Below are 26,272 nucleotides of genomic sequence, written 5' to 3' on the forward strand. Positions count from 1 at the left end.
ACGAGATGGGTGTATAAATGGAGCGCGTTGATGGCGTTTCGAGGCCTGCAAACAGTATAGTCCTTTGGTACTCCCACACGTAAGCAGTCTTAAGTGTCTGCCGAATTCTAAGTTTAGGAATTGATGTCGCGCAAGGTGTTGTTGCGCAGAAACACGGGCCCGCGCGCCTTGCGCATTGACGTCACAGTGGGAGCGGCGGTGGCGGTGGTTGTCGGCGGCGAGAAATGGGAGAGCGTGCACGCTCTTGCAGCTCGTGGGGATGGCAGCGCAAGTACGTCATTGTGGAAGAAGCGCATGCCTCTGCGCCTCAGTGAGGAGGTCGCCATAGTTCCACACGTGTACTTCACATTGCGGCTCGTTATGTCTTCCAAAAAGTCTAGCCCCAATTGTATAATTTAATGCATTACCAATATTTCTTACAAAGCAATGTAACCCCGATTGCATAACTTCATGTATTACCAGATGTGCAGCAGACTTTCGCCTTCTTGTATTACAAGATTGTAACACTGGCCTTACCTTTCAAATTACGTATTTTGTTTTGTAAACCTAGTTTCTTTTGGCGCAGTGTAATATGTACACAATACCTACAATCCATTCCTTCTACAGCCTGTACTTCACATGTACCAGTCCACGTTATAAACTCTAGGAAGCAACATTGGCCCGGTTGTCTTTGTAGGTTTTCGGAACAGGTGCTGAGGCCTCCTTCACTAAAGGGACATAAGCAATGGCGGTTCGAGCTCTAGTGCGCACTGCATGTGATGTCGCTGGCTTCGAAGAGCAATTTTTCACGGAAATAATGAAACCTTTGGAGTATCCGCATCGGAAAGCTGCCGGCGTACTCTGAGCGTTCCTATTAAAGCAAGTTTTCCAGGCTCAAGATTTGCTTTAAGCAGGACGAGATCTGGATTTGACCTCCCGAGAGTACGAACGAGTGCGTATAATTCGGAATTTGCATTCGTTCCGTAGAATATCACCTAGACACTCCTGCGCATCTCATGCCACACGCCCTCGAAATCGCACCGCCATTCCCTATGTCCCTTGAGGGAATAAGACACTCGCATATGTTCTGAAAACATGTAGAGTCAATGTAGCCAAGGTGTCCGCCCGCTAGCTGAAGTATGAAGTGGTAGGTGTGGAGATACAAACGGAGGAGAGGCTTCAAGGCGTTGTATAGAGAACCCAATACGCGAATGCCGACTTATTTTAAATCGACAAAGGAATCAGTTTCGAAAGCGTTTGACGCGTACGTTGGTGGTAGAAAAGAAGAATGAGAAATGAATTACAATTAAGGAAGCGTCGTTTCCAATACACTTCTAGAGCAAGTGGTATCATCTTTATATAAAAATTATTGGGTCAAAGCTTCCGTGCTTGCGAATGAAAGTGAGGTGGCATCGATGTGCCGACGTGCCAACGACGACGAAGTGCGTCAAGACAGCACGAGCGGACCGAGCACGTGAGGTTAGACGATAAAGTCTTTGGTTCTTGCATTTCAACGTGGCCGCATGTTTTTCGTGCATCGCCACAGTGGTGACACCGGAACATGGAAAAACGCGTTCCAGAAGATTCCACCTGGCACCCAACTAGCATCGACTGAGCCAAAACCCTGGTGCCATCTAATATTACGGTGTTTCCGCCGGAAGAAACCTCCGTGCGCTGCATCCTGCAAGCACCGAAGTGCTCCGAGTTCTGGCCTGGTAACCCTACTCTCCAACTTTTCTAACTGGAGGCGTGTTTCTACCTCCAAAGCACCACTTCGAAACAGGGCAAATATTACGTAGGGTTAGCCATGCTGCCTTCAGTGGCGGTATTTTGTAAGGGTCTACTTTGTGGACAGGTCCGTTGCTTATGCTGCTGAAGTTCTGATTGGCTGTGGCACCTGATTGCTGCGAACGCGCAGCAGAGCTCCGCCAATCAGAACTTCCACAGCAGGCGAAATGGACATGTTCGCTAGGTGTACTCTTACAGAATACCTCCCAGTTCTGTGCTACGATGTCCTGCCTCCTGGTCTACAATCATATGACGCGCTTCGGCAGTTCGCGTTAGGCCTAACAAGAATGGCACTTCCCCCTAACTTTCTTGCTGCCGTACAACCTGGTCGCCACCTACGCCCTGCCGATGCAACTACTTCATCTCTGCCAGCCGCATCGCTCAAGGCCCCTTCTGCAGGGTTTAGCACTATGACGCCTATAGATTCACAGCTGACCAAAATTTTATCAGCGCAGAACGTCTCCTTCCCCATGGTGCCCCTATCAACGCTGTGCGTGTCAGATGCGCCGACTCGCTGTCTCACCGTGTCAAGAGTATTTCCAGGGCATCCTGATTTCGCCAAAGCTTCGTTCACCGCCTGGTTTTAACGGGCAAGTAGCCCCGATTTCGACACATACGAACGCGCGCGCGAACGTACAAGAACGCGCCGCCCACTTCCCGTCTCGTGCAGGCGCAGCATCCATGTTTGCGATCACCTCGCTGCTCTGTTCGTGTCGCCCACAGCCACATGTTACAGCCACCGTCTGTCGACTCCTGCAACGCTTTTTCTTTGTTTTTCGCTTACGTAAATACACTGGAAAATATCTACACAGATTCCACAGCCACCTTAATTCTACACAAGAAAAGTAGGAAGATAACTATAAAGAAAGGGGTCAGACAAGAAGACACAATCTCTCCCATGCTATTCATGGCGTCCATAGAAGTGTTGAAGCTGTTAAACAGGGTAGGTTTACGAGTCAGGATCGATGCCGAATACCTCAGCAACATTCGGTTTGCCGATCACATTGTTCTATTAAGCTACACCGAGGATCAGTACAACAAATGATCGAGGACCTTAACAGGGAGAGTGTAAGGGTCGGGCTGAAGATTAATATGCAGAAGACAAAGATAATGACAAATAACTGGGAAAGGGAACAAGAGTTCAAGATAGCAAGCCTCTAGAATCTGTAAAGGAGTATGTTTACCTAAGTCAACTAGTCACAGGGAACCCTGACCATGAGAAGGAAATTCCCAAAAGAATAAAAATGGGTTGGATCGCATACGGCAGATATCGGGAGCTCCTGACTGACAGCTTACCGCTATAATTGAAAAGGAAAATGTACAATCAGTGAATTTTACCGGTGCTGACATATGAGGCAGAGACTTGGAGACCGACAAAGAAGCTTCAGAACAAATTAAGGACCGCACAGAGAGCGATGGAATGAAGAATGCTAGACATAACTTTAAGAGACAGAAAGAGAGTGGTTTGGATCAGACAGAAGATGGGTATAGATGATATTCTAATAAACATCAAGAGGAAACGAATGGCGCTGGACAGGTCATGTAAGGCGCTGGTTAGATAACCGTTGGGCCATTACGGTGACAGCTACCAAGAGAAGGGAAGCGTAGTAGAGGACGCCAGAGGACTAGGTTTTGCGACGAAATTAGGAAATTTGCGGGTTCTAGTTGGAATCGGTTGGCACAGGCCAGGGGTAATTGGAGATCGCAGTGAGAGGCCTTCGTTCTGCAGTGGACATAAAGAGGCCGATGATGGTGATGACGACGACGATGACGATGATGGCGATGATGATGATGAAACCTGTATGCCCGTATTTACGGCGGCGCTGCCGCCCTCACCCCGTGATTCTGTGGCGGGAGGCTCTGTCGCGGAACCGATCTGCTGACGTGCCCACGAAGACGAAGGGCGCCAAGGCAGCGCGAGTGGAGCAAGCGCACGAGTAGAAAAAATGTAGTTGGTTCTTGAAATGCAAAGTCACAGCTTTCTTTTCTGTCGGCAACGCCACAAAAGAAACTGCATTTCGTGGCAGCATATCTAGTCTCTTGCTATTGAAAGTAAAGAAGTACGCTCATTTGCAACGATGGCATTCTACTTAAGCTCGCCGTCTCGGGTAGTTTGTGTTGGGAACAGGACAACTGCGCAGAAGCTGGAACGTAGAATTCTTATAGAGTTGAAGTTGAAGTTTATTAATGTCCCTTCATGAGTGTGGCTGTCTAGGCTAGCTGGAAGATATTTTAACAGCACCCGTCCTGTTACTCGTCTTGTCTTCATCAGCAATGGCGCTGTTATGGGTTAATATGTCTGTTTCCTAATAACACCTTTCGGTATAAATTTTTTTATTGTGAAAGGAGAATAAGCAAGTACAAGCCATTCCAGGATTGAAATTGAATTTCAATATTTTCGTGAAAGTACGCAACTTAATGCGAGTAAAAGACTCAAGATAGCAAGAAATTTGGCTGGTCAATCTTTATGGTTCAAATTCCTAGGACATGTAAATCCGGGATAAGCCGATTTCCAAGTTAATAGGAGTAAAAAAGAGAAGATGGCAACAATTTGGCTATTCAGCAGATTATGGCTCAAATTACTAAGACGAGTAAATCTGGAAGACAACGATATGTAAGTTTATGCAAGTAAAACACTGAAGACGGCAAGAATTTAGGCATTCGGCTCCCTATGGTTCCAATTACTAAAACAAGTAGATTTGCAGAAAACGGTATTCAAGTTAATGCAAGTAAAAAACTGCAGATTGCAAAAATGTAACTATTCAGCTCCCCATGGTTCCGGTTAATAGGACAAGTAGATTTGGCATAAAACGTTATGAAAGTTAAAGGAGTACTGGCACAAAAAAAATCCATGTGGTTTTTTCTGCTTTAATAAGTTGTTAATGACCCAGTAATCACGGCACGAGACCTCATTTACTTCAGAGCGCGACAGGTAATTATCTGCAGTCTTTTTTGTAGCGACCAGTCCAAGTTTCGGTTTCAGAGAGCAACGAAACGGTCCACCGGGAGTGTAAACAAAGTGGTCACGTGTTCGCAAAAAGCCATGACGTATGCTCTGCCGCGCAGCCAGCGTGCGGCGCGCCGGTGTTAGATATGGCGCCGTTTCCTGAGGCTACTTCGAGTTCCCCAAACCACTTCGAAACGCAGCGCAGCTAATTGAGGAATGCAGAAGCAGGAAAGCACATTCCAGAGGAGCGGCCGAGCAAACAAGTTGAAGGCAACAAGTTCACGTGCCAACAAGTTCGTAGGCCGCCGGGATTAGAAGGGGGCCTTGGACAATGGAGCATGAGCAGCCCTCCCCTTCTCCTCGTTAGAAGAAGTGCATTGCCAGTGTGCGAGGCAAGACCGCAGAGAGCCGCCAGGTGTGACACCGCGACACGGGCGCCTACCATTGGCTGAAAGTGGCGTCATCGGAGCGGACTCTCCCATTGGTCAAACACGACGTGACTTACAGTGCTCGAAGGGCTTATAAGAAGCCTTCCAGAGATTCTGGGACATGCCCTGATTCCCTGATTCACCTCTCTCTAACTTCTTGCCGCGGGCCGCAGCGTCCGAGTTGCTGCCGGCCCGTAATGACAGTACTACTGTTACTGGACGCTCACCTCTCTGTATATAATGTAGAATAAATCCTCCCAAGTTTTGGGTTTTCATCCCGGAGTCCGTCCTCCAACCCCTACATCTGGTTGGCAGCGGTAGGATCGCCTCCGAATGCACCAGCTGGTGGCAGCGCTACAGATCAACCTTCGTCCAGAGAGATCGTAAGGAACCGGGAAGAGCGAAGAAGAGAGAGCCTTCGTCGAAAGAGGTCCGAAGAAACTGGGAGTAGCGAAGAAGGAGCGAGCCTTCGACCCAGGGAGTCCGGAGGAACCGGGAACAGCGGACAAATGAACCGGATGGCAGGGTGCTGCAACCGTAAGTGAGCGCGTGGTTTTTTTTCTTATGATTCGCCAGACTCAAAGGTTGTGTGTTCAATTTTGATAGTTCTGGGACTCGGGAGTTTGATGCATTGTGTGTTTGCACAAATTAATTAAGGAAAACAGTTTTAACCACCTGTCGGGGCAGCTGCCATGGATCTTAGAAGGTTGACGAGGTTAGACTTGTTGTTGGTGTGCGACGATTTGGGAGTTGAGGCAGACGAACGGATGGAAACGCCAGCTATCATAAAGGCGATTAACGATAGTGGCAATGATGAGAAAAGCATTGAGCTTGCTTGGGAGGTGATACAGGAGCCATTGGAGCGCGAGCGTCGTCTACGTGTGCGAGAGCATCGTCAACTTAAGAGTGTGAGTAAGCGTGAAGAACGCGAGAATGAACGGAAGCATGAGCTTCAAGAACTTACTCTTAGGTGTGAGCTTCACGACCGTGAGAATCAACGTAAGCTTGAGCGTGAGCAAAAGTATGAGAGAGAGAAGCCAGCACTGATCAAAGAGATACAGCATTGTGATCAGTTATTGGCACAGAGACAACGGCTGTCTGAGAATTCTGTAGGTAGTACAGAGCGAAAGAATGAGGAAGCATCTAGCAGACTTTCGCCAAAAGCCGACGAGAAGAGTAGTGCCTGTGAGATTGGCTGCCGATTGATAAGTGAAGGGAAAAGGCTAGCTGCTAACGATGCCTTAGTGGCAACAGAGGCCGTTAAATGCCGCAAGGAGAGCGACGAGGTGCTGTGCCAACAGATGACTGTAGAGACAGCTAGGCCAGCTGCGAACAGATTGGCACAGTTACCGAGGGTGTGCGTCGCTGGTAATGTTAGCGAGGTTGCTAGCGAAGAAAAGGGTACTCCTGGCCCGACGGACGCGAGCACGCATGTCGAGCCAGATGTGCGTGCAGAAGTGAAGTGCGAGCTGAGCGGTGCAGTTGAGGGTAATTCTCAGGATTGCGAGCTGCGTAGTTTAAGAGAATACAACTGCATTGTTCAGGGATCGGTGCGGCTCTCCGCCAGTCTAGATAGCCTAGAGAGGGATGGTTCAGTTGTTAATCATTCGGACTGTGCGCGTGAGACAGCGATCGATACCGACGGGCTGTGTGCCGATGCACAGCGTGCGCTGGGCAATGTAGTAGAGGGCAGTTCGCAAGAGTGCGAGTTGTCTAACTCGAGTAAAGCCTGCTGCATTGTGCCAGAGTCGGTTGGGCTGTCCGCCAGTCGAGGCAGAGAGAGTGTTGATTTAAATGTAAATCACTCAGACTGTGCGGGTAAGAGGCCGATCCGGGCCGACGAAACGTGTACCGGCCAGCACGAGGCACGAGAACACGACATGAAGGCGAGTGCAAAGAGAAAGCGCCGTAAAAGGAAGCGTGGTAAAGACCGAAAGTCGGTAACTAATGAGGCGCCGCCAAAGATGGCGAGAAACCCAAATGGGCAGGGCGCGAGGAAGAAGGTGCGGTCGTCACGGACGATGTTGACGCAGCCAAAATGTTCAAACCACCGGTCCAAGGGGGACCGCGAAGCATGTTCTGCACGGACGCGGACAAAGGGCACGAGGCTGTTAAACTCCTCGTCGTTCCGCAGTTCTTTTCATAGCTCAGCGTGCAGTTCGAAGAAACGCAAGGTGGCAGGACGAGGCCAGGTGGGGAGTGGCGACGCGGTCAGTCGAGTTCGTGTTGAAAGCGGGGCGCCGGGACGCAAATTGGCAGGAGACCGTAACGTCTTGGGGGAGCTGATAGTGAATCAGCCCTTTTGTTGTCTCTCGGCAGCCAGAGTAGCTTTGAAACTTCGCCCACCTCGGGTCAGGCTGAAAGTATGAGTCAGTCGTAAGCAATCGGGAACGGGAAGCCAAGAGAGCTTCCGTAGAAGCAAAACGTGTTATTTGGTTTTATTTTTGAGCATCGGAAAATTTCGCGATTTGAGACTGAGATTTCTTTCAATATGTAAGGTTTGAGCTTTGTTTATGTTTTCGTTTGAGAAGCTCCGAGATTGGAAAGACGCGTTTGTGTAAACATGTAGCCTCGCGAGATGCTCATTAATAAGTAGATAGGCTTTTTTTGTGTGTGTGTGTGAGTAACCTGAGGGTCAAGGTTATCGTGAGAGGCCTATCGTAGCGCGCGTGTGTTTTATTTAACCTTCTTTCTTTTTAAGTGTTGAATTTTCTAAGGTTAACTTCTGAACTAAACGTAACAGCGCAAACATATAAGACGAGCCACAAAAAGACACGACACACACTGGCGCTGACTAACAACTTCTTTTTTCCTTCCATCGTCAATGCATTTATATACCTAGGCCACATAATCGCGCAGGCGCACAGAATGCATTACTGACGTCAGCCATCTTATCATATACGCAAACGTATGAAATCAAATTCTGATTGGTGCAGGGACAACGATGTGTCACTAATGCAATTATTTCCTTGACTTTTTATGTGATAGGCCTCTAAGGCAAGCCGCGCATGTTCATTCTTGCTTTTTCCAAGGATAATTGTCCGATCAAGTCGCGCCTCACAATTGCTGCAAGAGTTTATATGCGCAACCAGGTGCGCTCCTTTATCTACATTTTTGTTTACTTTTTGCGCATGTTCCCTGAGTCGCTCATTGACGCAACGCCCTGTCTGGCCAACGTAAGTCTTACCACAAGAGAGTGGAATGCCATAAACCACACCGACAGCGCACGACACGTATGAGGCATCATGCCGGATTTGGCATCCTCCTCTGTTCTCTCCGCAGGTGCGGGAACATAGCTTTGAAAGCTTGTTTGGCGCAGAAATTGCCAAAGGTACGCCATGCCTGCAAGCAACTTTCTTGAGTTGATGGGTCACCTTATGTATATAAGGGACCACCGCAGGCCTACGCGTTTCACGTTCGGCGGCCGGCCTTCTTGTGGTTTTATTTTTCTGGATCAGAGTTTCAACCACTGCAGTCAAGAGCGACATAGGGAACCCAGCTGCCAGAAGTCGGCTGATCTGATTGTCAAAACTTTCTTGCATCTTGTGTACACACGACCTCTTAAGTGCCAATTCTATACATGACGACGCAATACCTCTTTTCACAATCTTCGAGTGCGCAGACCTGAAGGACAACAGTTCCTTTTTCGCACGGGGTTGATAGGCCCAACACACATGGCGTTCACAGAATTCAAGCTTCAGTTCCAAGAACTGCAATACACTGTTTTGTGGACTCTCGTGGGTAAACGTAAGACCTTGTCCATGTATCTTAAAATCTTCTAAAACATTATTGATCGTATCCTGGTAGGACGAGTCAAGCGCTAAAAATACCAAAAAATCGACATATCTAAAAACTTTTAAAACCTTCCGCTCAATAAAAGCATGGTCTAAAGAATGATCCACACTAGACAAAAAAATATCTACAAGGACGGGAGCAACACATGATCCAATACAAATACCATTCCGTTGTAAATACGGTTGGTCATTAAAAACAATAAAAGTAGCTCTAAGGTAATATTCTAAAAGACTTAAAAAATTTCCCACTGAAAGTCCGACATGATTCTGGAACGAGATCGTACCACTATACTCAATACATTCATGTACCGAAGACAGGAGTTGAAGCTGTGGAACTGAATAAAATAAATCTTCAACGTCAACAGAAAAACCATAACCTACATCCTTATTCCCAAGCAAGAACTGCACCACGTCATTCGAATTCTTTGTTCGGAAAGGGTCTTTCACTGTTAGAAACTTTAAGTTATTTTGCAGGAATTGGCTCACATTCTTCTGCCAACAACCAGATTCACTAATAATGGTCCTAAATGGTGAATCTGCCTTGTGGGTCTTAGCCTTAAAAAATACCGATAGGCACCTGCCTCTACTTTTCTCTATGCTTTTTGCAAGCGGCATCAATTCCAGTTTTTTACAAAAGTCAACAAACTTTGTTTTTATCCTAACTGCACTTTTCTTAATAGGAGCAAAGTTTTTTAGCACAGCCTGCAACGCTTTCTCGTTAAAGATGCCCTTCTCAACAACAACAAACCCACCTTCTTTATCTGCTTCCAAAAGCCTCAGTTCGTTATCTTTTAAGAAAGATAACGTTCGTCGAACACACACATCGGAACAGCGCGAAGGTCCTTCAGGTACTACCTTTTCCAAACGCTCGACACCTTCAAGAAGGCAGCGATCGCGGTCGTCTTGATTCGCCTTGGAAGCAACATTTCTATTAATAGCTATGAGTTCATGAGCATGGACACTAGAAGGAACACAGAACTTAGGGCCTTTCACTAGCAAACGGTTAACGTCATCAGGTAGAACAGCGTTACCAAGCACCTTAACACTTTTTGTTTCATCTAGGGTAATTTTTGCACCAGATCTACACAAGCTCTTTACCATGCAATTCCAACTTGCTTCCGTGAGCTGAGCCGCAAGGCGAATATAAGAACGGTAATTCCTAAGAGCTATCCACTCGGGGTCATTAGCATGGCAAACAGACCAAGTGTGTACACAAGATGCAAGAAAGTTTTGACAATAAGATCAGCCGACTTTTGGCAGCAGGGTTCCCTATGTCGCTCTTGACTGCAGTGGTTGAAACTCTGATCCAGAAAAATAAAACCACAAGAAGGCCGGCCGCCGAACGTGAAACGCGTAGGCCTGCGGTGGTCCCTTATATACATAAGGTGACCCATCAACTCAAGAAAGTTGCTTGCAGGCATGGCGTACCTTTGGCAATTTCTGCGCCAAACAAGCTTTCAAAGCTATGTTCCCGCACCTGCGGAGAGAACAGAGGAGGATGCCAAATCCGGCATGATGCCTCATACGTGTCGTGCGCTGTCGGTGTGGTTTATGGCATTCCACTCTCTTGTGGTAAGACTTACGTTGGCCAGACAGGGCGTTGCGTCAATGAGCGACTCAGGGAACATGCGCAAAAAGTAAACAAAAATGTAGATAAAGGAGCGCACCTGGTTGCGCATATAAACTCTTGCAGCAATTGTGAGGCGCGACTTGATCGGACAATTATCCTTGGAAAAAGCAAGAATGAACATGCGCGGCTTGCCTTAGAGGCCTATCACATAAAAAGTCAAGGAAATAATTGCATTAGTGACACATCGTTGTCCCTGCACCAATCAGAATTTGATTTCATACGTTTGCGTATATGATAAGATGGCTGACGTCAGTAATGCATTCTGTGCGCCTGCGCGATTATGTGGCCTAGGTATATAAATGCATCGACGATGGAAGGAAAAAAGAAGTTGTTAGTCAGCGCCAGTGTGTGTCGTGTCTTTTTGTGGCTCGTCTTATATGTTTGCGCTGTTACGTTTAGTTCAGAAGTATGTACCAACTAGGCCCAAATGAAGTGTTGCTGAAATTCCTTTCTAGTGCAGTGGGTCCCTCTTTTTGTGTGTCTTCATGTTCTTCAACTTCTAATGTCGTCAATGCATTGATCAGCCACATTATCACTGCGACTTGCCGTGCAAGACTTTACGGGTTCTCCCTACGCAAAGGACTTGTGCCGACAGATGTGAGTGCTTTGTTCAGTCCTGTGTCTCCATCATGGAGCCATGTCAAGAGACTGTGTAAACTTCTACGCTCGGAACTGTGGCGGCAAATCCGACTTTTCAAGGACTGGCTTTGGTCTGTTTGCCATGCTAATGACCCCGAGTGGATAGCTCTTAGGAATTACCGTTCTTATATTCGCCTTGCGGCTCAGCTCACGGAAGCAAGTTGGAATTGCATGGTAAAGAGCTTGTGTAGATCTGGTGCAAAAATTACCCTAGATGAAACAAAAAGTGTTAAGGTGCTTGCTAACGCTGTTCTACCTGATGACGTTAACCGTTTGCTAGTGAAAGGCCCTAAGTTCTGTGTTCCTTCTAGTGTCCATGCTCATGAACTCATAGCTATTAATAGAAATGTTGCTTCCAAGGCGAATCAAGACGACCGCGATCGCTGCCTTCCTGAAGGTGTCGAGCGTTTGGAAAAGGTAGTACCTGAAGGACCTTCGCGCTGTTCCGATGTATGTGTTCGACGAACGTTATCTTTCTTAAAAGATAACGAACTGAGGCTTTTGGAAGCAGATAAAGAAGGTGGGTTTGTTGTTGTTGAGAAGGGCATCTTTAACGAGAAAGCGTTGCAGGCTGTGCTAAAAAACTTTGCTCCTATTAAGAAAAGTGCAGTTAGTATAAAAACAAAGTTTGTTGACTTTTGTAAAAAACTGGAATTGATGCCGCTTGCAAAAAGCATAGAGAAAAGTAGAGGCAGGTGCCTATCGGTATTTTTTAAGGCTAAGACCCACAAGGCAGATTCACCATTTAGGACCATTATTAGTGAATCTGGTTGTTGGCAGAAGAATGTGAGCCAATCCCTGCAAAAGAACCTAAAGTTTCTAACAGTGAAAGACCCTTTCCGAACAAAGAATTCGAATGACGTGGTGCAGTTCTTGCTTGGGAATAAGGATGTAGGTTATGGTTTTTCTGTTGATGTTGAAGATTTATTTTATTCAGTTCCACAGCGTCAACTCCTGTCTTCGGTACATGAATGTATTGAGTATAGTGGTACGATCTCGTTCCAGAATCATGTCGGACTTTCAGTGGGAAATTTTTTAAGTCTTTTAGAATATTACCTTAGAGCTACTTTTATTGTTTTTAATGACCAACCGTATTTACAACGGAATGGTATTTGTATTGGATCATGTGTTGCTCCTGTCCTTGTAGATATTTTTTTGTCTAGTGTGGATCATTCTTTAGACCATGCTTTTATTGAGCGGAAGGTTTTAAAAGTTTTTAGATATGTCGATGATTTTTTGGTATTTTTAGCGCTTGACTCGTCCTACCAGGATACGATCAATAATGTTTTAGAAGATTTTAAGATACATGGACAAGGTCTTACGTTTACCCACGAGAGTCCACAAAACAGTGTATTGCAGTTCTTGGAACTGAAGCTTGAATTCTGTGAACGCCATGTGTGTTGGGCCTATCAACCCCGTGCGAAAAAGGAACTGTTGTCCTTCAGGTCTGCGCACTCGAAGATTGTGAAAAGAGGTATTGCGTCGTCATGTATAGAATTGGCACTTAAGAGGTCGTGTGTACACAAGATGCAAGAAAGTTTTGACAATCAGATCAGCCGACTTTTGGCAGCTGGGTTCCCTATGTCGCTCTTAACTGCAGTGGTTGAAACTCTGATCCAGAAAAATAAAACCACAAGAAGGCCGGCCGCCGAACGTGAAACGCGTAGGCCTGCGGTGGTCCCTTATATACATAAGGTGACCCATCAACTCAAGAAAGTTGCTTGCAGGCATGGCGTACCTTTGGCAATTTCTGCGCCATACAAGCTTTCAAAGCTATGTTCCCGCACCTGCGGAGAGAACAGAGGAGGATGCCAAATCCGGCATGATGCCTCATACGTGTCGTGCGCTATCGGTGTGGTTTATGGCATTCCACTCTCTTGTGGTAAGACTTACGTTGGCCAGACAGGGCGTTGCGTCAATGAGCGACTCAGGGAACATGCGCAAAAAGTAAACAAAAATGTAGATAAAGGAGCGCACCTGGTTGCGCATATAAACTCTTGCAGCAATTGTGAGGCGCGACTTGATCGGACAATTATCCTTGGAAAAAGCAAGAATGAACATGCGCGGCTTGCCTTAGAGGCCTATCACATAAAAAGTCAAGGAAATAATTGCATTAGTGACACATCGTTGTCCCTGCACCAATCAGAATTTGATTTCATACGTTTGCGTATATGATAAGATGGCTGACGTCAGTAATGCATTCTGTGCGCCTGCGCGATTATGTGGCCTAGGTATATAAATGCATCGACGATGGAAGGAAAAAAGAAGTTGTTAGTCAGCGCCAGTGTGTGTCGTGTCTTTCTCTTTGTGTGGCTCGTCTTAAATGTTTGCGCTGTTACGTTTAGTTCAGAAGTATGTACCAACTAGGCCCAAATGAAGTGTTGCTGAAATTTCTAAGGTTAAGCGCGTAGATTTTCAGTGAGTGCATGATTTGCACGGAGAAGCGTTCTTAGTTCCATTAGCACGTGTCCTGTGTGGACGGAAGGAAGCAGACTTTATGACTGGGTTGCTAGTGTGTGTAGAGGGCAGCCGTATTCTGACTTCTCTGATAAGTACGCGTGGAACGAGTTATTAGAAGACGCATTATTTTAAGAGTTCTGCGGAGTGTGTAAGTCCCGCAAGTTTAATTGTTCGTTTATGCCACGTGTCCTGTAGGACTTTCAGGGAAGAAACGTGAGTAAGCGTAATGAAGAGTTTGCCTACGACACAAGTATGCGTTCTGGATAGTGACCACAAGGCTAGTGCGCTTGTGATTACGTACTTGTGAGGTTGACCAGATTGTTCAGTGGCGCCAATACGTGCGATAAGTACGCCACTGCGATAGATTGGAAACATGCTGTTCGTGTAGTTAGGCCACTTAAGTTATGTTCGGCTGTTTTCATTTGTTGTTTGCATCGTCAACGACCCTTTTGTTTTGCAACAACAATAGTACTCTGGTCTTGTCGGCATTCGAGGAAAAATGGATGGCTGTTTGGAGCGGTGGTTACAACTGTTTTGTCAAAATTGGGGAACTAAAAGATCAGGGTTGGTTTTGACTCAGTAATAGCCTGGCGAGTGAGGGGTGAAGAGCCTGCGCTTACGCGTGGTGCAGCGCTGTGTTAATTGTTTGGTTTGTTTGACGTATGTTCTCCAGGGCCAAGGATCCCGAAGTTCGTCAAACGTGGCTCGACCCCAGTACCCTGCAGCTTCTATCAGCGTTCCTCATGGCCAGCGAATTGAGTTCACCGGCCATTCAGAACTACCGGGGCGAGGACGAGCTGTTAGATATGGCGCCGTTTCCTGAGGCTACTTCGAGTTCCCCAAACCACTTCGAAACGCAGCGCAGCTAATTGAGGAATGCAGATGCAAGAAAGCACATTCCAGAGGAGCGGCCGAGCAAACAAGTTGAAGGCAACAAGTTCACGTGCCAACAAGTTCGTACGCCGCCGGGATTAGAAGGGGGCCTTGGACAATGGAGCATGAGCAGCCCTCCCCTTCTCCTCGTTAGAAGAAGTGCATTGCCAGTCTGCGAGGCAAGACCGCAGAGAGCCGCCAGGTGTGACATCGCGACACGGGCGCCTACCATTGGCTGAAAGTGGCGTCATTGGAGCGGACTCTCCCATTGGTCAAACATGACGTGACTTACAGTGCTCGAAGGGCTTATAAGAAGCCTTCCAGAGATTCTGGGACATGCCCTGATTCCCTGATTCACCTCTCTCGAACTTCTTGCCGCGGGCCGCAGCGTCCGAGTTGCTGCCGGCCCGTAATGACAGTACTACTGTTACTGGACGCTCATCTCTCTGTATATAATGTAGAATAAATCCTCCCAAGTTTTGGGTTTTCATCCCGGAGTCCGTCCTCCAACCCCTACACCGGCACGCGAGCTTCGTGTTGCTAGTCGTCTGCTACGCCTGCACGTGGTTTGCCATGTCCTCGCCATCATCGTCGTCGTCTTCCTCGTTTTCGTTGTCCAGCGGCGACGATTTCCTGCATGTGGGAGTCGCCACCGTCTTAGACGTACGTGGCCAATCACTTTCAATTTGACCCACTGGAGAGCAGCGACTCGGATATTGCGGCCGGCGACGGCGAGCACGTGTAAAGCAGGAGACACACGGTACGATTCGGCGTCCGATCCGACGTGCGGCGCCGCATGCTCCGGCATGCGGCATACGACGATTCGGGACACACGGTGCGTGCATCCGAAAGATTGAGCGGCGCGTAAGCTCCACCCAGATCCAGCCCTCCAGCTTGACTTCAGAGCCACGTCGAGAAACGCAATATAAAGAACTCTGCACAACACTGCGTCGCTTTACGCGAACACTGTCAATAACGTTATGCCCCTGCGAGTGACAGAACACTTCACGACGGCGCGTCGTCCACTGACGACTCCACTAACAGCCAGCGATAGGGCCGGTAGGCCTAGCTAGGCAGACGCCGCGGCCGACGGCGCTTACGATCCAACCCGAGCTCGTCGAAGAGCGCTTATGTTTGCCAAAATAATTAACACTTTACACTTAGGTCGCCCGTAATTAAATACAATTGGTTTACTCGACGAAGTCGTTGCGAAGAGCAAACATGCAAGCGAAGCGAGCAGCCTCGCTCAGACAGTCGGTATGTGCTGTCTGCCCGCGAAATGCCCTCGCGTCGCGGCTCCCGATATCGCCGGTAGCTTAGTCCTAGTGTGATAGGCGTTGCTTTGAATAACAGGCACACGTCGAGATAATTTTACTGAACTGGTAACTATTTCGTGTCGGAAGGAGGAGGAGGAAAAACTTGATTTGCTCTAATGGTGTAGAAATTAGCGGTGGCAGATGTGGTCGGCCATCTTCACGGTCTTCTTCCCCATCTGCGCAGGGTCGACGCCCCTATTCCAGGGCACCACTGAGGGTGGCTACTCGGCGAGCGTGCCTTACTAGTCCATGCTGGACTTTCGGGTCGCTGCTGGAGAGCACCCTCTCCCACTGCTCCGCACTCGGGTCTTTTATTTGAAGGAATTGCTGATTCTGAACGCATTCCCATGTAACGTGATATAAGGTGGGCTTGGCGCCGCACCAGGGGCAAATGTCTCTATACTGGGTGGGAAACATTTTGCTTAGTGTGTTTAGGTTTGGATATGTTCCTGTTTGCAGCCTCCTTCAAGAGGTTGCTTCATGCTGATTTAGGCTGTTGTGGGGTGGAGGGTATTTGATTCGGACCCCCTTACAGTAATTCAATATGTCTGAGTAGCTTGGGTTGACTGGTATGGATTGCTCAGGGTCGGTGCTTGTGGCCGCTCGGTTTGTGTGCTCTCGAGCTGCCTTGTCCGCCCTTAGGTTCCCTTCTATTCCAGCGTGTCCCGGTACCCAGAAAATTGTATGCCTGACTTTGTTGTTAGCCCTGCAGGAGCGGAGGATGTGAAGCGCTCTGCGTCCTATTCTGCCGTTCATGTAATTCCGACACGTAGTTTGCGAGTCGGTGAGTATTGTTAAGGACCTTTCGGATCGGTAGCCCTCCACTGCCGCTAGAGCTACGGCTATTTCCTCAGCTTCCGTTACCGAGCAGTCCTTCATTGACGCGCTGCTGATCTCTTTGTAGTCCTGGCTTATTACTATCGCAGCTGTCTTTACTATGTTTGTGCCTCTTTGCTTGGCGTATACTGCAGCATCTGTGTATACTGTTGTGTTTTTTGTGGCCAGGTACTTTTCGACGTATTTCGCCCTTGCGTCCCTTCACGCCGTGTGGAGGTTTGGGTCCATGTTTTTGGGTAGGGGGCTAACAGTGAATGTTTTGCGATATTCATCAGGAATCCCCTCCATTCTTTGGGTTTCTTTGATTGATTCCGCGAAGCCTAGCCTTATTAGCAGTTCCCTTCCCGTTTTGGTCTGCTGGAGTCTCATGAGCTGTGCGATACTTTGGGCTTCTTTTAGTTCTTCGAAGGTGTTGCTTAAACCAAGTGCCATTAGTTTCTCTGTCGATGTATTGTTCGGCAGGTGAAGTGCTGTTTCGTACGCTTTGCGTAAAATTGTGTCCGCTTCTTGTATTTCCTGTTTGGTGCAGTTGAAGTACGGGAGTGAGTATGCGACCCTGCTGACCACCAGGTTGCCAACCAGCTTAAGTGTGTCTCCTTCTTTCATCCCATATCTCTTTTGTGACACCCGCGTGATCATGCGTGCTATTTGGGTTGTTGACTGCTTGAGTGTTTTCAGCGTGTGGGTGCAGCGCTGGTTGGATTGCACCCACATTCCAAGGACCCTGATTTGTTGGCTTTCCGGTATCGGCTGCCCCTTTAGCCATATGTTAAGGCTTTCTTTGCTTTTCTTGCCCCGTGTAATTCTCAGAAGCTCGGATTTCTCCGTGGAGCACTCAAGGCCTCTTTCCCCGACGTATTCTTCCACGCAAGTCGGAAACAAACTGCAGCAGGCAAGGAAAAAAAAAAACGCTGAGAGAAACCAGCCAGCCAGCGCCGCCTCCGTGGAGGGAACGTCACATGCCAGCCGCACTGTCATTGGCTGCGGCCAGACGACGGTGCGGTTGTCGGACGCGTCCACGGACGCGTCGGACGATGAAAATCTGCCCGGTTTGTCGCACGCCGGACGTCCGATCCGGCGCTTCGGCACGGCAAAACGCCTCGATTCCGGCTGCCGTTCCGGCGCGTCGGACGCCGGACCGGACACCGAATCTGACCGTGTGTCTCCCGCTTAAAGAGCACGTGTAAAGCCGCGTGGCAGCCAACGAAAATTCGTGACGTAGCCACATGACGTAGCGTTTTCTTGGCTATTTACAGACCCGGTTGATGTCAATGTCGCGAGGTGCTCTGTTTTACGGTTGGCTGCGCGCACGTACTTTAAATTTGATTTTAAATATGTTCTAAGCGATATTCGCCGCTAATATTTTACACACTATGTGTGCGTGACCCACTAAATCGATCTCACAAGTTATCTCGACTTCAAATTTTTGTGTCAGTACTCCTTTAATAGGAGTAAAATATTGATGATGGCAAAATTTCAGCTCTTCAGTCCCATATGGTTCAAATTACAAGAACAAGTAAAATTGGCGGAAAACGGAATGCAAGTTTAAAGAAGTAAAAGACTGCAGTAAAAGACTGCCATCGCTATGGTCCAATGGTCCGAGAGGAATAAGGTATACCTAACCACGAGAGTCTCTGGTGCACTGTCACATTTCGAACCACACCTCTACTAATAGGTGGAGTATACAGACGCCCTGGGGCACCTGAAACTTACCTTACGGAATTACACAACTACCTCCTCGAGAAAATGCATGATCGGACGAAGCTAGTACTTGTTGGCGACTTCAACTTGGCAGGAATTGACTGGGATAACCTGACCGCCTGCAACAGGAAAGTAAACAGCTGCGAACGACTTTTTGATACCATGCTAAGTTTTTCTTTATCCCAACGTGTAATGTAAGCGACACGTGTCCAAGGGCTTGTTCCTAATATTTTAGACCTTGCTTTGATTTCCTGCACAGTAGATACTGAAGTTAAAGTGGAAGATGTAATATCTGACCATAAATTGATTCTAATTCATTTTCGCAATCTTAGCCTGGCAAAAGTAACACTGAAAATTCACATATATTTATGAAAGATTATTGCAAGGCAGACGATGAAAGCCCTATTGATTACCTGGAAATTAATTTAGACGATTTTTACGCTTAACCTTCCGATGATGTCGAGAAGTTATGGCAGAAATTTAAAGCGGCAATTTTTCACTGTGAAACAACTTATATTCCTACGAAACGTAAGCGGACAAGATGAAGAAATGCTTGGTTAACGCGAGAAATTATTCATATGAAACGGAGGCTGAAAAGAATCCGGAAGCACAAATGCGATCAATTACCACGAATTTAAAAGTTTGTTACGGCAAGCAGGAAATAACTTTTTTTTCACACACTTTAACAGATTTTATGACAAAGCAACAGAAAAAATTTTGGCGTTACCTTGCTAATCCAGACAGTCCAATCCGTAAGATGGAAATCAACAGCACCGTTACTGAAAATACGCACACAATAGTTAACTCATTCAATTCTTTTTTTTTTCAATCCGTATTCACCCAAGCATGCCCAGTCCAAGTACCGCTTGTTCAACGTGAATCAGTTATGCTGGAAATCGAGATAAGCGAACGAGGTATCTTGAACCTGCTTCTACAATTAGATGTTAAAAAATCCCTGGGCCCAGATAAAATCCCAAATGCTTTTCTTAGGCGTTATGCAGAACAACTTACCCCCTTTCTGCATAAAATATTCACGCTTTCACTGAAGAATGGTGCAGTTCCGACAGACTGGCTTCGCACTATAATAATCCCAATTGATAAAAGTGGTAACAAACTTTCTGTGGTAACGTATCGACTCATATCACTAACTACTTGTTGTTGCAAATTGATCGAGCATATCCTCAACAAAGCCATCATGGACTACCTAGAGTCTAACAATATACTGTACCCTAAACAGCACGGCTTCCGTAGAGGGCTGTACATGGTAACGCAACTTGCGGAAATAACTCATGACTTCGCTGGCATAATTGATTCAAAACTTCAAGCTGACGCAATACTCATAGACTTTGCGAAAGCATTCGGTCGCGTACCTCATTCGAAATTAATAGCCAAGCTTGAATCGATTGGCATTAATAGCAATGTAATAGGATGGGTTTCGGCTTACCTTACAAATCGGACCCAGTATGTAAGATTAAACAATGTAGATTCTGAGTGCCTAAGCGTTTTGTCCGGGGTACCCTGTTTTAGGGTATGTTTTAGGGCCAACATTGTTTCTTATGTACGTTAACGACATCTCTTCTTGTGCAGAACCAGATGTAACATTGCGACTTTTCGCAGAGTATTGTGTCATTTATACTGCAATTTGTAGTACTGACGACCAACTAAGGCTTAATTCTTCTTTACAAAATATTGCCCAATGGAGCAATACGTCGGGGATAGAAATAAATGTCGCTAAAGCAGCGTTCAACAGCCTAACCAAGAAAAAAATGACTTTTATCATTTACGTACAATCTTGAAAGCTTGAATATTACGCAAGTCGACAAAGTAAAATATTTGGGTGTCACATTCTTGCAAAACTTAAAATGGGATAAGCACATCATCGATACATGCGCCAAGGCATTCAAGCAATCAGGGTTTCTAGGCAGAAGACTGAGTAAAGCACCTCAGGCCGTACAATTAACTGCCTATAAAACTCTGGTCCGACATATGTTAGAATACGGAAGCATAGTGTCGGACCCTCATGAAAAGTACCTTCGCGATAAACTTTACAGATTACAGAATAGGGCTCTTAGTTTTATCTGTTCAAAGTATTCTTGGCACGACAGTGCGACGGACATGCGCAATCAAGCGCATTTGGCAACTCTTACCTGCCGGCGTCATGTTGCATCTATGAAGTTTTTTCATCTCCTCTTTAATGGACGCACCAAAATCAAAAAAGACGACTATAATCATACGCCTGGCCGTCGGTCTAGTAGCACAAAACACGATAAGTGCGTCCGGCCATTTAATACGCATTGCAATACGTTTAAGTTTTCCTACTTCCCTCGCGCTGTGAACGCTTGGAATGCGCTACCAAGCAAAGCTGCAAATATTCCAAATTTAGATAAGTTTTGTTCTCTAGTGGAGCAGCTAATGAACCCTGTATAACTGCTTTTCCTGTTGTAAAACGGCATAAAGTATCTTGTAGTGTTGTATTGTTTTCGTTTGTACATTTTTCTCATGTATAGCATACGATCTACAATGCTAGGTTTTCTCTTCTAGTTTACGCGAAGCATAACCATGTAGGTAATATCATATTGATGCACTTGTTGAAAAGTGTTCCGATCTACCTCATGTTTTCCTGATGTCTTTTTGGGAACTTGTTGTGCCTTATCACATGCCTATGATGATGTAAGCCCGCTCCCTGCATAGGTCTGCAGAAGACCTACAGTATTGATAAATAAATAAAAGACTGCATTTCGCAAAAATTTAGCTTTGCAGTTCCTTATGCTTCGATACGCTCGGACAATTAGATTTGGCAGAAATCGGTATGCAAGCTGGTGCGAGTAAAACACTGAAGATGACAAAAATGTACCTATTCAGCTCCCTATGGGGAAAGCTACTAGCGGAAGTAGATTTGGCATGAAACGGTATGAAAGTTAACGAAAGGAAAATAGTGAGGATAGTATTATGTTGAGCTATTCAGCTCCCTATGGTTCAAATTTCTAAGGGAATAGATTTGGAAGCAGCTGGCATGCAAGTTGATGGGGTTAAATGAATAAAGATGGCAAAACTTTTGCTATTCAGCTTCCTATGGTTCAAATGACTAGGTCCAGTAGATTTCCCAGAAAACAGTATGCAATTTAATGCAAGTATAAGACTGAACATAGCAAAAATGTACCTATTCAGCTCACTGTAGTTCAAGTTACTAGCGGAAGTAGATTTGGCATGAAACGGTATGAAAGTTAACGCATGGAAAAGAGTGAGGATGGTATAAAGTTGAGCTATTCAGCTTCCTATGGTTCAAATTTCTAAGAGATGTATATTTGGGAGCAGCTGGCATGCAAGTTGATGGCGTTATATAACTAAAGATGGCAAAAATTTAGCTATTCAGCTTCATACGGCTCAACCTTCTAGGACAAGTAGATTTCGCAGAAGGCAGTATGCAAGATAATGCAAGCATAAAAATGAAGATGGCAAAAATGTACCTATTCAGCTCCCTATAGTTCAATGTACTAGTACAAGTAGATTTGGCATTAAACGATATGAAAGTTAATGCAAGGAAAAGAGTGAGGATGGTATAAAGTTGAGCTATTCAGCTTCCTATGGTTCAAGTTTCTTAGAGATGTAGATTTGGAAGCAGCTGGCATGCAAGTTGATGGGGTTAAATGACTAAAGATGGCACAAATTTAGCTATCCAGCTTCGTATGGTTCAAGTTACAAGGACAAGTAGATTTCCCAGACAACAGTATGCAAGTTAATGCAAGTAAATGACTGAAGATGGCAAAAAGTAGGCTATTCTCCTGTTTAGAGCTCAAATTACTTGGAGAAAAATATTGGGAAGAAACCGATCTGGAAAGTAATAAGAGAAAAGGAGTGACGATGGCAAAAGCTTAGCTATTCAGCTCTTTGTGGTTCAAGTTAGGAGGGCAGGTAGATTCCGCAGAAACCAGTCGGTAAGTGCACGCGAGTAAAAGATTGAAGATGTCGTAGATTTTACTATTATGCTCCCTATGCGTTATCATAGTAGAAGTAGTACATTTGGCAGAAACTGATGCGCAAGTTGATGCAAATAAAAGATTGAAGCTTGCAAATAAATTATTAGAGCAAGAAGACTTGGCCGAAACTGATACTTCAGTTGAAGCGAATAACTCAAGATGGCACACATCTTGTTACTGGGCTCTTTATGGTTCAAGGTACACGGACAAGTAGAGTTAACGTTCCGTCAAATTCATATAAAAATCGATGCCAGACTGAAGATGGCAAAAGTTTATCTATTCAGCTCTTCGTGGTTGAAGAAACCAGGCCAAGTAGATTTGGGAGAAAACAGTATGCAAGAAATGCAAGTAAAAAACTGAAGATGGCAGAAATTTAGATATTCAGCTCCTCATGGTTCAAATTACCTGGAATAGTATTTTTTTGTTTTGTGTTTTATTACGTTTTCTGGGATTTCATTTAAATTATATGAAAGATTCGTTAGCGCGAGCATCCCTGAATTGGCCGATAATGTCGGTTCTTACAGTAGCGGCACACATGAAAGGGGTTAGATATAAAAAATATTGCACTCGTAGAGATGTCATTTTATTAATAACTACATGGACAGAATTTTAGCACCTTAAATTTCTGTGGAAATTTCAGTGGTGGCCATCAAGACAATCGAAGTAGTGATAACGAGATTACGCTGCTGTGTCCTCCTTTAGACTTATATTTAAACGGGACTTTGGCGTTTTCGCCTCTGTGTCCAAATGCCAAGAAACAGAATCCCTAGATCACTATTTTTTTTATTTCACCGGTAAAAATTAGGAGAAGGCCTCCTAGAAATTCCCCTTGTTAATTAGGGTTAATCTTATCATCAGAGACAATACCATTTTTTTTCTTCACTTATAGGTTTTAGGCGCGGGGACGTGATTGACGCCCTTGCAGTTTCACACAACCAAATAAACGAGGAAGTTGTTGCATGTTCTTTTTTATTTGTGTTTATTTTTGCATTTTGCTTTTGCTTTTTGTCTTCTTTTTTATCGAATATGTAATACTTCAAAAGATTAGGTAAAAGTTTCAGCACACTATTCTTGGCCAACCTCCCATTGTGGGTATGAGCCATGGTATCAGGCCATCATCATCATGATCAACAAGTCCTAATAAAAGGCTTTTAATAGAGAGTTTTCGCGTGTACTTTATGTTTGGCACAGCCGATGACAGTAATCAGACTATATATCTTTATTTCCAACGGATTGGGAGAGACAGGGAAGAAAAGCTGCAAGTGTAGCTTGAAAATACTCCATGCCCCCAATAATGCTGTAGAATTAGTCAATGCTGCCCGCTATGTCCTTATGGATTACGAATCCTACCCCGTATGATGAGCTTGTACCATATAAATCTATGCCTCTTATTAGTTTATTTACTACTGCTGCCCTATCATTATAGCTGCAAACTTAGTCGATGTTGCCCACTACGTCCTTGTGGATTAGGAATCCTACACCGTAGATGTGGGTAACCTGCTACCTCACCCAGCGAGACTGCCATCGCAGGATGGACGGTGAGAACTTCGTTGCTGCGCCGAAAGAGATGACTCGGTCTGCTAACCCTGAGGGTATAATGAATAAACAAATAAATACGTCTGGTCGCATCGAAGCGATCGCTCATCATCATCATCATTCTATGTTATGTCCACTGCAGGACGAAGGCTTCTCCCTGTGATCTCCAATTATCCCTGTCCTCCACCAACCGATTCCTACCAGCACCTGCACACTTCTTAATTTCGTCGCACCGCCTAGTCTTCTGCCGTCCTCTATAGCGCTTCCCTTGTTTTTGTACCCATTCTTTCACCCTAATGGTCCAACGGTTATCTAATCTGCGCATTACATAACCTGCCCAGTGCCATTTTTTTTCTCTTAATGTCAATTAGAATATCTATGCCCATTTGCTCTCTCATCCAAACTGTCTCTTTCTGTCTCTTAAAATTATGCCCAGCGTTCTTCGTTCCATCGCTCTTTGCGCTGTCCTTAACTTGTCACGCTTCTTTTACCGTCTCAAAGTCTCTGCCCCATATGTCAGCACCGGTAAAACCCACTGATTGTATACTTTCCTTTTCCAATGATAACGGCAAGTTTCCAGTCAGGAGCTCCCTATGTCTGCCGTATGCGATCCAACGCATTTTTATTCTTCTGTGAATTTCATTCTCATAGTCAGGGTTCCCTCGGATTAGTTCACCTAGGTAAACGTACTCCTTCACAGACTCTAGATGCCAGATCATGAACTCTTGTTCCCTTGCCCGGTTATTCATCGTTATCTTTGTCTTCTGCCTAATAATTTTCAACCCCACACTTACTCTCTCCCTGTTAAGGTGCACAATAATTTGTTCTGACTCGTCTGCAGTGTTGCTGAATAGAACCATGTCATCGGCAAACCGAAGGTTCCTGGAGTATTCGCCATCGATCCTTACTCCTAAGCCTTTCCAGTTTAATAGCTTCAATACTCTTCCAAGCATGCAGTGAATAGCATTGGAGGGATTCTGTCTCCTTGTCTGACCCTTTCTTTATCAATATGTTCCTGTGTTTCTTGTGGTGAATAAAGGTGGCTGTTGAAGCTCTGTAGATATTTTGCGGGGTATTTACGTAAGCGGCCTGTACTCCTTGATTACATAATGCCTCTATGACTGCTGGTATCTCTACTGAATCAAGTGCTTTTTCGTTATCTGTGAAAGCCATATAGAGAGGCTTATTGTAATCGGCGGATTTCTCAGTAACCTCATTAATGACATGGATCTGATCCATTGCAGAGTATCCCTTCCTGAAGCCAGCCTGTTTCCTTGGTTGACTAACACTGAATGTACTGGAAGAAGGGCAACACTGGACCTTGGTTCAGTGTAACCCTTATTATATTATATAAAATATTTACCAAAATAATATCTAATACTGGGAATGAGCTAATGAGCCTATTACTTGCAGTTCTTTAACGTCTCCTTTTTTATGGATTAGTATATTGTTTGCATTCTTCCAGTTTTCTGGGACCCTTGCTGTCAATAGACAATTCATATAGAGAGCTGCCAGTTTTTTATAGCATTGTCTCCTCCATCTTTCATTAAATAGTTAAATACACTATCATTCCATCTTCTCCTGCCACTTTTCCCCCTTTCATTTCTTGCAAGGCCCTTCTGACCTCATCTCTAGTTATAGGAGGAGTCTGTGCAACCTGTTCATTACTGCTTCGAGTAGAGGTTTCGTGGCTCCTCTGGGTACTGCACAGGTCAGTATAGAATTGTCCCGCTGCTTTTATTATACCTTTGAGACTGCTGATGAAATTATCCTGCCTATCTTTGAGTGCATACATCTTGGTTTGTCCTATGCCAAGTTTCCTACTCACTGATTTCAGGTTGCGTTCATTTTCTTACGGCATCTTCAGTATTTCTTGCGGTTATAACATCGAATATTATTATTTTATCCTTGTTCATCAGTTTTGAGAGTGCCATGAATTATACCTTATCTCCTGAGTTGGACACTTTCATTCTTTGTCGTTTCATTATTAGGTCCTTTCTTACGTGGGACTTGTTACTTGCCTACTACTTGCCTTGGTGCCTTGCCTTTCACTTCAGTTGCTGCCTCTGAAGCCAACCTCGTTACCATTTCATTCGTTACCTCTATGTCATCTTCATCATCTCTCTGTTCTAAGGCTGCATTTTGTTCGCAAGTACCAGCCTAAATTTGTCTGCTTGTACCTTTGTTGTCTCTAAGTTGACCTATTTTTTCTTCACGAGTTTTACTCTTTCTTTGTTCAAATTGAGGTGAATCCTAGCCCTCCCTAACCTATGATCATGGTACTTTACCCTACCTATCGCTTCTACATCATGCACTATGCTGGTATCAGCAGACAGTATGAAATCAATTTCATTTCTTGTTTCACTA

At 45.5% G+C, this 26,272-nt stretch overlaps 1 protein-coding gene across 4 annotated transcripts in view; it reads right to left on the reverse strand.

Annotated features, from left to right (window-relative positions):
• LOC135918035 (solute carrier family 41 member 1-like) overlaps positions 1-26,272 on the reverse strand; it is a 640,016-nt gene that overhangs the window by 453,228 nt on the left and 160,516 nt on the right. The window contains exons 2-3 of one of the 4 annotated variants that reach the window (XM_070538275.1): positions 19,120-19,171; positions 18,405-18,511 (exon numbers count right to left, since the gene is read on the reverse strand). The exons of the other annotated variants lie outside the window; for them this stretch is intronic. The gene's annotated coding sequence lies outside the window, so the exon portion shown is untranslated. The remainder of the gene's footprint in view (positions 1-18,404; positions 18,512-19,119; positions 19,172-26,272) is intronic. 4 annotated transcript variants of the gene reach the window in all.

Source organism: Dermacentor albipictus, chromosome 5, assembly GCF_038994185.2.
Source record: "Dermacentor albipictus isolate Rhodes 1998 colony chromosome 5, USDA_Dalb.pri_finalv2, whole genome shotgun sequence".
In the NCBI taxonomy this organism is placed as follows: Eukaryota; Metazoa; Arthropoda; class Arachnida; order Ixodida; family Ixodidae; genus Dermacentor; species Dermacentor albipictus.